The 10706-nt window shown below is 42.9% G+C and overlaps 1 protein-coding gene across 2 annotated transcripts in view; it reads left to right on the top strand.

Moving 5' to 3' along the window:
• ST3GAL1 (ST3 beta-galactoside alpha-2,3-sialyltransferase 1) overlaps positions 1 to 10706 on the top strand; it is a 78256-nt gene that overhangs the window by 1798 nt on the left and 65752 nt on the right. The window contains exon 2 of one of the 2 annotated variants that reach the window (XM_084510750.1): positions 2720 to 2770. The exons of the other annotated variant lie outside the window; for it this stretch is intronic. The gene's annotated coding sequence lies outside the window, so the exon portion shown is untranslated. The remainder of the gene's footprint in view (positions 1 to 2719; positions 2771 to 10706) is intronic. 2 annotated transcript variants of the gene reach the window in all.

Below are 10706 nucleotides of genomic sequence, written 5' to 3'. Positions count from 1 at the left end.
GTTTTGTTGCTGCTGTAGGATAACATTTCAGCAGGCTTAAATCCTTTACCTTAGCAAAGACAAAACCCTGGACTATGGTCCTCCCAAACCTTTTTTTTTTTTTTTTTTTTAACAATATTTTTTTAAAGTACACTCCTGTCTGATATACTTGTATTGTACCTTTCTGCTAGTAGTATGTAAGAGCACAGTCTCATACAGAGCAAAAGGAGAGAAAAATCCAATTCCCTATTCTTTTGGCTCAGTCAATTTGTGCACAGTTGGACTGTGCGGTAGAGACAGCTGTTTGTATGAATTTTTCACGCATCCCAACCAGAAAGGTACCTTCAACCTTGTTTGCAGTTTTTTCTTCCAAACTTGATGATATTAGTAATGGTGATAGCATCTCAGCTGAGGAAGGGAACTTGTAACACTAAACATCACTTCATTTAAGGTTTTGGATCTGCTTATCAATTCGGTTTTCTTTTGATGGAAAACTGGGAGTTATTTGAGGGGAAATCAGGGTCATGCAGATGGCAGTTCCATCTTCTTGGCTATAACAGCATCTTTTATCCCAGATACATTGTAAATGCTGTCATTAAATGATGGTAATAATATGTTTTTATTAAGAGCTTCTTTCAAAGGTATTTTTGAAAGTGTGGTGAAGCAGAAATGTGCTTCTGAAAGCAAAAGAGTAAGAGCAAATCTAGCTCCACAGAAAATTTAAAGTGCTGTTAATCCCACCACCTGGTGGAGCTTTTTATGGCGCCAGCTGAGGGAACACAGAATAAGGATGCATTTTTGTGTTTGGTTTTATTAGTCAGATGCTCTGTGTAGAGTTTCTTTAACTTTTTTTTTCTTTCTCACACCAGACTCTTACCAGTCAGAACAAACAAATAGTAGAGAGTACAGTTGTGGCCAATAATCCTAGTTTCACAGTTCAGGTTTTGTCAGTAGTATTTAATCTGCTTCACAGCCAGATATACTGGTCAATAGGTGTCTCTGTACAATACATAACAAACACGTATGATCAGCTGCAATAAGACATTTCCCCGTAAGTCCATCTGCATGGAGTTTGGCCTTGGAACGGGGACAGAATTTATATTGCTCCAGCAGGGCCAGCAGTCGCTCCCGTGATGCTGGCTGTGATGGCATGCAGCCATTTCAGTGTGCACAAACACCTTGGGTCTCACTCAACCCAAGTATTGGGGATCTGGGAATGGGGCATCTGTTGGCGATGCTCCCATCCATGCCTCCTCTTTCCCCCTGCAGTAGCACGGTGATAGTGTTTAGCTTCCCCACAAGTCTTTTGGAGCAAACCAGCCATTGCTAAACGACAATTTATTTACACAGGCAAGGAGAAATAGCTTCTTGGCAACTGTATACACAGCAAATGCTGATTTTTCTATTTTAACTTCTGCTTCTTGGCCTAGCTGTGATGGCAGTTGCCTTGTTTGGAGGATGGCAAGTTACCTACTGAAAAGATAGCAAATGCAGGGAGGGCAAACGCCAGCCCAAATCTGCTCTTTCCCCTTGGGGTACCCATCTTTGCTGAAATACTTTACACTGGTTTTGGCCCCAGAGAGCTTTCATAATAATCTAAAGGATTTCTTAACCTTCTATATCTTCTATCTATTCCATACTTTGCAGAAGAGAGTACAGTGTTGACAGTGTCTCATCTAAAGTAGCACTCACCTGTAGGTAGGTGCATCAGTGATGTAAGAGACAGATTTCTTCCTCCTGTCCTTCTTTCCCTTACAGCACCCTTTTTATTTTTACTTTCAAAAGCAGAATGATGCTGGTATAGAGCACACCTGTAACCTGGGCATCCAAAAGCTATTTATTCTTACTTAAGAGCCTTTCTCAAGTGGAAGAATGTTTTTAACAGCCAGTTCCCCTTTAAAGATACATTGAATGTTTTCATTAGAAAGGTATCAGAGTAACCTCAGTTAGCTTTGTACTAATAATTTTGCTGTGAATATTACTATAAAAATTTCCTGAGCAGCCTGTAGATTCACTACAATCGTGTGCTGTGAGTTCTACCCATAGGACAAAACTGGAAGGGGAAGGCAGATCTGGAGCCTTAAAGCTTGGTCTGTTGCACAGAAATTTCATGCCTTCTTAGTCCTGAGCAGGTGAGGTGAAAATGCACCTTGGACTGTGTGCACAGTATGATTTTTTTTTATTTTTTTTTAAACCCCTAAATTTGCAACTCATTTCTCCAATCTATCCATAAACAAACTTAAGGAAGGTTGTTGATCTTAATCTGTGGATCTGTTTACTTCAGCCATAATGTATTTGAACCACCTAAAATAATGTCTAACAACTTACTGGATAAAGTATCTGACCAGGAAAAGAGAAACTTTCTACTTATCTGATATTGCTGAAAAAGGATAAAACAAGGTTGTATGTGCCTTTTAATAAGGCCAAGTGTTGAAGAGATGCCTTTGCCCCTTTCTGATGTATGTAGTCCTGCTTGACTGCAGAAGAACCTGCAAAATGAAAACATAAGTCAGAGGTATGGAAGTTAAAAAATAATCTTTTGACTGTCTACGATTTCTCATGCCCCAGAGTAGAATTGCAACAGTGAGGAATGTTGTATTAGTAATATTCCTAAGAACACATCTGTATGGGACAGGAGACTGAAACGTGCAGGCAAGCTACAGTTTATGCATGGTTATATTGCTTTTATTTTGCATTTGTTTTATTGTTTTGCATGTTTATATTGCTTTTATTGCCACAGTATCTGCGACAGAAGGCAAGAGATGAACCCAGGCTTCAGCTCAGGAAGGTGGTAAGTCCTGTGTGCCTCTCAAGTCCTGGGTGGTGTGATCCATCTGGTCCCACTGGTGAGGTGAATAAATGGCTTTGCAGTCCATCCAGAGCAGAGTTCCTCTCTGGGCCAGCCTGGTGTTTGAAGGTAGATTCAGCTCATTGCCCAGCAGGCACCTGAGTACCATGAATACTGTTCATGGCTTCGGGAGCTTGATCTCCACGGAGAGCCTGGGATTGCAGTTGTCTACCCATAGGCACCTGTTTTTCAGCATCTTATATATGATGTGACTTTTGTTTCCTAAATGTAGTTACTCAGTGCCATTTGAACTGATCTTCTGGAGCTGGCTCAGGAATCTGTCTCTTGACACCTTGTGTCATCATATTTGGACCCCAGGAAGATGGCTGATTTCTAGGACACCTCCAGTGGCCTCTGAAACCTGTTATGGTCAACTGAATCATCCCTTCCATGAACTGTGGGAGCTGGATATGTTTTCTGGGCACTAATCTTTAACTTATAAAACATTATCAGCTTAAGTGTCTGTGCCTACTTAGGAGGCAAATTCATTAGAAGGTTTGTTTCCTGTCTCATGTGTCTCTGTTGTTCTGGAAACATCTCTGGACCACCCTGGCATCCATAAATGACAGCCACAGAGGAACCACTATCAGCCTTTTGATCGCTTTTCCCTTTCTTACCCAGTCTTCTCTTTCTACTGGTGTTGAGTTTCCCATGGTGTAGCTTGTAAATAGCAGACTCAAATCACTTAACAGAAAATATCCTGTGAGGATGTGAGAAGCTCCTGTAGTTGGGGTTGTACAACATGCATAGCTGTGAATAGCTGTAAAGTAAAGAAAACGGAGCTCTGGGGGACAGGGAGCATTTTGCAGAAGAAACTCTCAATAACAGTGGTAGAAACTTGCTCTGAAGCGTGAGGGGAGGTTAGGGATGTCAATTGTAAAAACTGTAGTAATTGTTCACATACAATTCTGGGGGAAAAGGAGGGTGGAACTTAATTTGTTCCTGGCTTTCTGGCACTTTGAACTGCTCTTGATTAAATTGCTTAATCTGTACCGACATGTGTGTCCCTCTGCTGGGAGAGTGAGACTTTCGCCCGCATACTAGACGACGAAGCCTTTGGGCAGAGACTGGGTGCATTATTTCCAAGGGGCAGACAGGAAATCTGTAAACCTCATAAAATGACAGCTGTTTCTGTCAGCTGATGGCTGGGTATAGTGGAGTGCAAATGAGGCACAATAGAGATGGTTGTACCCTGCATCTGGTGACAACTGTTTGAAGTGCAGAGTTCTTGCTCGGAGGGCATCATCTGAATAGACCTCTTGTTCTTTAGTAGATCTTCTATTTCTTTAGAGGTCCTTTCTCTCGGCAGCAGTTTTTGATGTGAGCTCAGCCCTCTGTAGTTCTTCACCCCGAAGAGTTAGAGTGGAAGAGGAAGCGGTGGCTGTGGTCAGAGCCTGCTGGGGCTAAACGTTCACTTCTGACACAGGACTGCTGCTGACAGAGGTGCCCACACATACTCTAGGTGTCCCTAAAACTCCTCTGAGCCAGACCAATTGCTATCCATCCCCTTGAAAGATGGTTCCGCAGAGCAAAAACTGGCACAGTGAAGCTTAGGTATTAAACTGGATGCAAGTCAAAAATGTCTCTGGACTAGATAATTACTACTGATGTTTTTCAGGTTTGGTGGATTTTTGCAATTTTTTTTTTTTTAGCTTTGATGTACCAACACAAAACAAAGGTAGTTCCTTCTAAAGGGCATCACATTACTTCTGGAAGCTGGTTACTCAATCAATGACTTGAATGTACATATCTGAAATACTGTATGTGCTGACACATCACAGTACTGTACCAGCTCAACAAAGAAATCTAATTCTATCAAATCTGCCAGCTCAGTTAATGACCCTGCCAGGGAAGCATAAGGCATCACCTCCAGATTTTTAGGTAAGAATCATGTTCCATATCTCCAGCTCAAATTCAGTGAACACCACACATGCTCAGAACTGGATTTCTTTTTAAGATACCTGCTTACATTATGGTGCAAAAACAATCAAATTGCAAGATGTCATCTGAGTATTTGGGTCGGAACATACCAGCCTGCAGAAAGCCCTGGTTTGGGATTAGTGTAGAACTAGACTGGTGATAATTCATCTTGAGACCTCTACAAAATTGTAGAAAAGAACATGGTGTAGAGCTACCTACAACTTGAGTTGGAGCTGATCTTACAGTATGACATTGTCTTCTTTTATGTTGCTCTTAACTTGGTGACAAAACTGAGAAAAATACTGGTATATATGGATTCAATAGAAAGCTAAATTAAACATAATGAGGTCATGGTAACTTTGGTTTTGATCAAACTAAGTGTTTTTGGTTTGCCTGGCAAGGTTTTGGCACTGGGGGGACTGCAGGGGTGGCTTCTGTGAGAAGAGCCCAGCAGCTGCCCCATGTTAGATAAGGGCCAGTTTTAACTCACTCCAAAGGACTCTGCTGGCCAGAGACAAGCCACTAAGAGATGTTGTTTGTGCCTCTGTGAGAGCAGATTTAAGAAAAGAGGGGGTGGGGGAACTTCTCTGCAACAGCAGCTGTGGGAGAGAGGAATGAGAACCATCCCCGAAACCCCCCAGGTGAGTGCAGCAGGAGGTGCTCCAGGCAGGCAGCAGCAGTTCCCCTGTGGCCTGTGGAGAGGCCCCTGGTGGAGCAGGCTGTCCCCCTGCAACCCATGGGTCCCACATGGAGCAGATCTCCACGCTGCAGCCTGTGGAGGAGCCCCCCGTGGAGCTCAGCACTTACAGGCTCAGTTCAGGAAGGACGGCATCCAGTGGGAGGGACCCCACAGGGAGCAGGGGCAGAGAGGGACCGTGAGGGAGCGGCAGAGATAAAGCTCAAGAAGATGTATGAGGGGTGAAGATGTCTTTAGTTTGCTTTTAGTTTCTCAGTGCTCTATCCTGTTAGTAATAGGTAATAGTATTAATCAGCTGAAACTGATTTATAACTGATGACCTCATGCTGAGTCTGTTTTGCCTGTGATGATAATTGTTGAGTGATCTCCCTGTCCTTATCTCAACCCTTGAGCCCTTTCTGTTGTATTTTCTCCTTTCTATTCTATTTTCTCCTTTTTACCCCCTTTCCCTTTGAGGAGGGGGAGTGAGTGAGTGGTGGAGCTCAGCTGCCCACCCAAGTAAAACCACCACACAAGGCATTCTTGCTTTTTGGTTCACTTAATCTTAATTCCAGGTCTATTTCAAACTCTTTGACATGGTCAAAATTATTTCTTTTGAAGAATCCAGAAGGAAATTCTGCCTTTAGAAATGTCAGAATAATTCCTCTGAATTTGACATGGCTTGCACTGACACCATTTATGTTGGCTGATGGCTATGTTGAAATTATGCCTGAATTTGGATTTTTGTTTCTTGTCTTTGAAATGATTTTTCTATTTAAGTTGTTAATGTTCTTCAGAAGGTTCACCCAGCTTTTCTCTTGGGAGCAATTCTGTGGATTTTGAATAAATAAAGAAAGGATCAGTCCTGTGGCGTGGACTTCTAAGGTTAGAAATCTCCCTTCTTGCTCTTTTCTTTCCAGAATCTTCTGCTTTTCTCCTTTAGGTAATACTCGCTGTTTTGGGAAGCAATACCTGTATGATCAGGTCTCCTGTGGTTTCAGACTTCATTTTACAGATGGATCTGCTGTTCTTCCCAACCATTTGGCTTAAATCTCGTCTAAAAATTCACCCTGAAATGTAAAAAATGAACTTTTTGCTTGCCCTTTACCTTGCTAACATAAGTTCAACATCAAACTTACAGAATCAAAATACAGAGTGTGAGAGGTTAAAAGCTTTACCAGAGCTTTGGGGTGAGCCTTCTTTGTTTATCTTCTGTTCCTCTCCTTTCTGAATACACACTGAAATATTCTTCAGTCCTACTGTCCTGGTACCCTCCTGTGTTTCTCATCCCCTCATTTGCATGTCTCCTCACCACTCCCTGTACCACAATTGTTCCTTGCTAGAGGAGAAAAGACTATTGCAGGTTATTTCTGTCTCTCCTGCTACTCCCTTGACTCTGCAACGTTTTGTCCTCTGCATGCCCAGTTCTGAGAGAACCAAGACATGGGAGGGTGGAGGACATTTAAACTTTGCACCTGAGGTCATGTGTGTGGCAGTGGGAAGATGTGCTTGGGGCTGAGAACCTGGGACCTCCTCCCATCTCAGCTTCATTTTACCAGCTGCAGATGACAGCATTGGACCTTTGTTTCCTGAAGGCTGAATTCATCCTGTAAGATGCACAGAGACTCCAGTAAAGGTAAAAGCACTGCTCTTTTTAACTAACAGCTTGATTTCTGAATCGGGGAACTAAAAGATGATCTTCATCCTCATGGACAGTAGAACTTTAGGGACAGGACATTGGCTTCAGCAATTCACTGTCAGCCACTCCACCGAGTAGTGCAGTTGTTGCCATGGTTTGGCATATCACCAACAAAAATCATCTCAGCTTCTGCTTTGTCAGCTGTGGTGATTGATACCTGTGCTGCAGGAACAGTTTAATTTGGTACTCCTTTCCAGATGGCAGTTGTTGTGGTGCTTCTGCTTGCTTGGTTCCTGAGACCTTACAGAGCAATGGAAAGTGCCTCTGCCAGTCGCTCACTGTGACTGTTGCAGTAGACTTATGTGAATATTGCAAAAATACACATGCAAAAATAGAAACTGCTTTAGACCAGAAAAGCTAGAGGAAAAGCCTGTAACATGGTAGCAGGATGTGTGAAATAGCAGCTGCTGCACAACTTCTCAGATAGCATGATAAAACTGTAGGGATGCTGGAGCCATCTCAGATGGCCACTTCATTAGCTTGCTAGGTCAATGATATATATGTATGCTGGGAAACAACCTAACAAAGCAAGCCCATTAAAGAGTGTACTGATTACAGACAAATTTTCCCCAAGGCCACCACATTAGGTTTGATAAGACTTGTTTAACTGTAGATAGCTGTGTGCAATATTCAGGTGCTTTTTGGCCACTTTGAGGAACTGGAAGTGTTTGTGCATCTGTAAAGTATGTGTTCTGTAAAATATTTAAGGACACTGGAGAACGGTGATGCATGGTCCAGACAGAGGAAAAATGGAGTAATTTGGGTCTCTTGCAAATGGAATTTCACTCAAGTTACAGGAAACAGATGTGACAAACTGAGATACCTCCTATTTTTTCTCATATTCTTAAAGATCATGGAAGCTTTCGGGGGGAGAAAGTACTGATAATATATAGGTCCTCTGAGTGTTGCTGTGATTCTCACAGGTCAGACTAGACATTAGGAAAAAATTTCTTTACTGTGGGGGCTGTCAAACTGTAGAACAGGCTTCTTAGAGAGCTGGCTGATGTCCCATGCCTGCCAGTGTTTGAGGCATATAGGTAATGCCTTCAATAACGTGCTTTAACTTTTGGTTAGCCCTGAAGTGGTGAGGCAGCTGGATGATCTTTGTAGGTCCCTTTCAACAGAACTATCCTATTCCAACAGTTAAATTACACTGCTGTGCATTGGGTGTAGATGCCTGCTTAAGACATTTGTGCCCTACTTGGGCTTTTATTAAAGCACTCTAACTCTGGCACTGAGGATGGCCAGTGCCTCAAATGGAAATGAGCCTCAAGCAGCTACATAAGTGGTTGTGTGGGCAAAGAGCAAAGGAGCAGGAGATGGATGCTGGCTGTTGAAAAATACAAGGTTGTTGAAAAGTACAAGGTGGTACAGTAATTGCAGGAGCTGCTGAAACATTTGCTGATAGCAATGAAACAAAGGAGTTCAGAGTAAGTTGTCTCTCTGCAAGGCAAGAGTCTCCTGTCAATACTGGGTTGAGTATAAATATTGGCTGAGTAAGCTGCTATGTAAGTGCAATTTATTTTGGGATTTTTTAATAGGGGAAAACTGGAGGTTTGGATGGAAAAGAATCAATAGGTTACAATTACCATCCCAGCTCGCTTGGAAAGGAATGTCTGTGTTTCTCACAGTGAGAGAACAGGCTGCTCTTCTCTGCTGTTTTCTGACCTGTTGGAGTAGGAGAGCGGCTCTGTTGTGCCTTTGCTTCCACCTGCTTAAAAGGAGGGCATGCTTATCCTTTACCTATAGCTTTGAAAACAGTGGACAAAGAATGCTTTGTTAATCCAAAACATCACTAGAATAAGCCAGAAGTGCTCAGCGTGGTCACTGCTGCTATTGTTTATTAGAGAAGAGCTTCCCTCTGCCCCAGTCTAGACAGTAGCTCTTTGTCCCTGGGGCTTAAAATACCCAAATCCAGTGTGCTGATGGGGAAACAATCCCACAAAGTCCCGTGTTTGCCCCATTTAAAGTTAATATTTTGGAAAAAGCATAGTTCTTCTGTGGGAACAAGCCTGACCAAGAGCTGGATGTTAGTGCAGCTGAGAGCAAAGCTTCGATCCTTGTTAGGCAGGCTGTCAGGGCCCTGCACATCCCAGCTTTCTTCTTTCGTGCATGTGTGAATTTCTTAATGAGGCTTTGCTCAAAATGTCAACTTCCCTAATTTATCTTGCCACATGCAAACTTAGAGGTTTTCTGTATCTTTATGAAAAATATCCAGCAGAGCTTCATTTTGGGAAAACGGCATTTCATCGAGGTGTCAGTCGGCCCTAAGATTGTTCTTGGAGCCACTAACCACACTTCTGGCATGTCTTTGAGTCTGGAAATGTGTACTAGTAGTCTGGCTCTTGTCTGCCAGCAAAATCTTGTGCTGTTACTCTCTTGCTTTGAAATTTACTGTCTGTGATATGCAGATGCAGAAGATATTGGTGTGTATCCGCAGTGAGGAGCTTCTTGGGGAACAGACTGGAGGCAGAACAGGAGACCCCCATCCCTGAGTTCCTACTTGAACCTGGTGCACTTGCTGTGTGTGTTTCAGATTTCCTTGGCATAAATACATGCACTGGGTGTTGGATCACCAGGGTGGAGCGTAACTCTTTCTTTTATCTCTTAGAAGAAACCAATTGGCTTCTCAAGGCGGCTCTTCTGTAGGGTGAAGCGTGGTGCTGTTGAAACTGGTGCTGCCTGCTCCTGTGCTGCTGACCTTGTTATCAGTTAAACTGTGAGGTGTTGCATTCAGCTGCTGGCGCCTGAGGGTCAAGTTGAGGGTAAAACCAGGTTAGACTTGCTCATTTGGAAAAGCATCCCCCTCAGACGTCCTGGCCTCTACAAAAGGAACCGCTTTAAATTTGTCAAAGCCCAAATCCCTTTTTTTATACTTTTGTATCTAATCAGGTTTCATTTGACAAATGTAGCTCTTAGAGATGGAAATTCCGTTATTAAGGCACTGACACTTTTCTGAATATTAAAAAACCCTCTTGCTTTTACAGCTGTCAAAATCAATCTTTCTGATCTCCCCTTGAGCTGCCATGCTTTCTTCTGAGCTGATTGCTGCTCCCGGGCAGGTACGTGGCAGCATGGCTTTGGCTGGTGCTGACAATATTGACTTCCAAGGAAATTAAGGTGTTTCTGCTTCTAGGACCAAGCACTGCGTTTGGTTTTTAATCCTCTTTTCCATCAGGAATAAATGCTGCATGACTGTTTCACCTTTCTCCAAGAGAGAATAGGGTTGTGCACGGTAACCTTGAGTATAGACTTGTCATATCTAATGAGCTCATTAGGGCTTGATCAGCTCATTACCTGGAGACTCTTTAGAAGACAAGACTGAAATATCTTACAGAGACAGAGTGGGTAGTGTGCTTCTCTCTGAGTCAGCACAGGGCTGTTGCTCAGCACATGTGTTAGAATCGATTGCTGAAGGTCTCATCTGCTTAATGAGACTTGCAAAGCATCTGACTTCTCCTGATCTCTAGAGCACATGGCACTTTTATGAACAACTGATGATACGGGTTTCCTTATCCAATTCCAACAGGACTCTTTTCAGCCTGCATAGCAGAGTACTTTTCTTAGACCTGTCTGTCATCACC

Source organism: Aythya ferina, assembly GCF_964211825.1.
Source record: "Aythya ferina genome assembly, chromosome: 2".
NCBI lineage: Eukaryota > Metazoa > Chordata > Aves > Anseriformes > Anatidae > Aythya > Aythya ferina.
The sequence above is the reverse complement of the archived record's forward strand: the minus strand, read 5'-3'. Positions and strand labels throughout refer to the sequence as shown.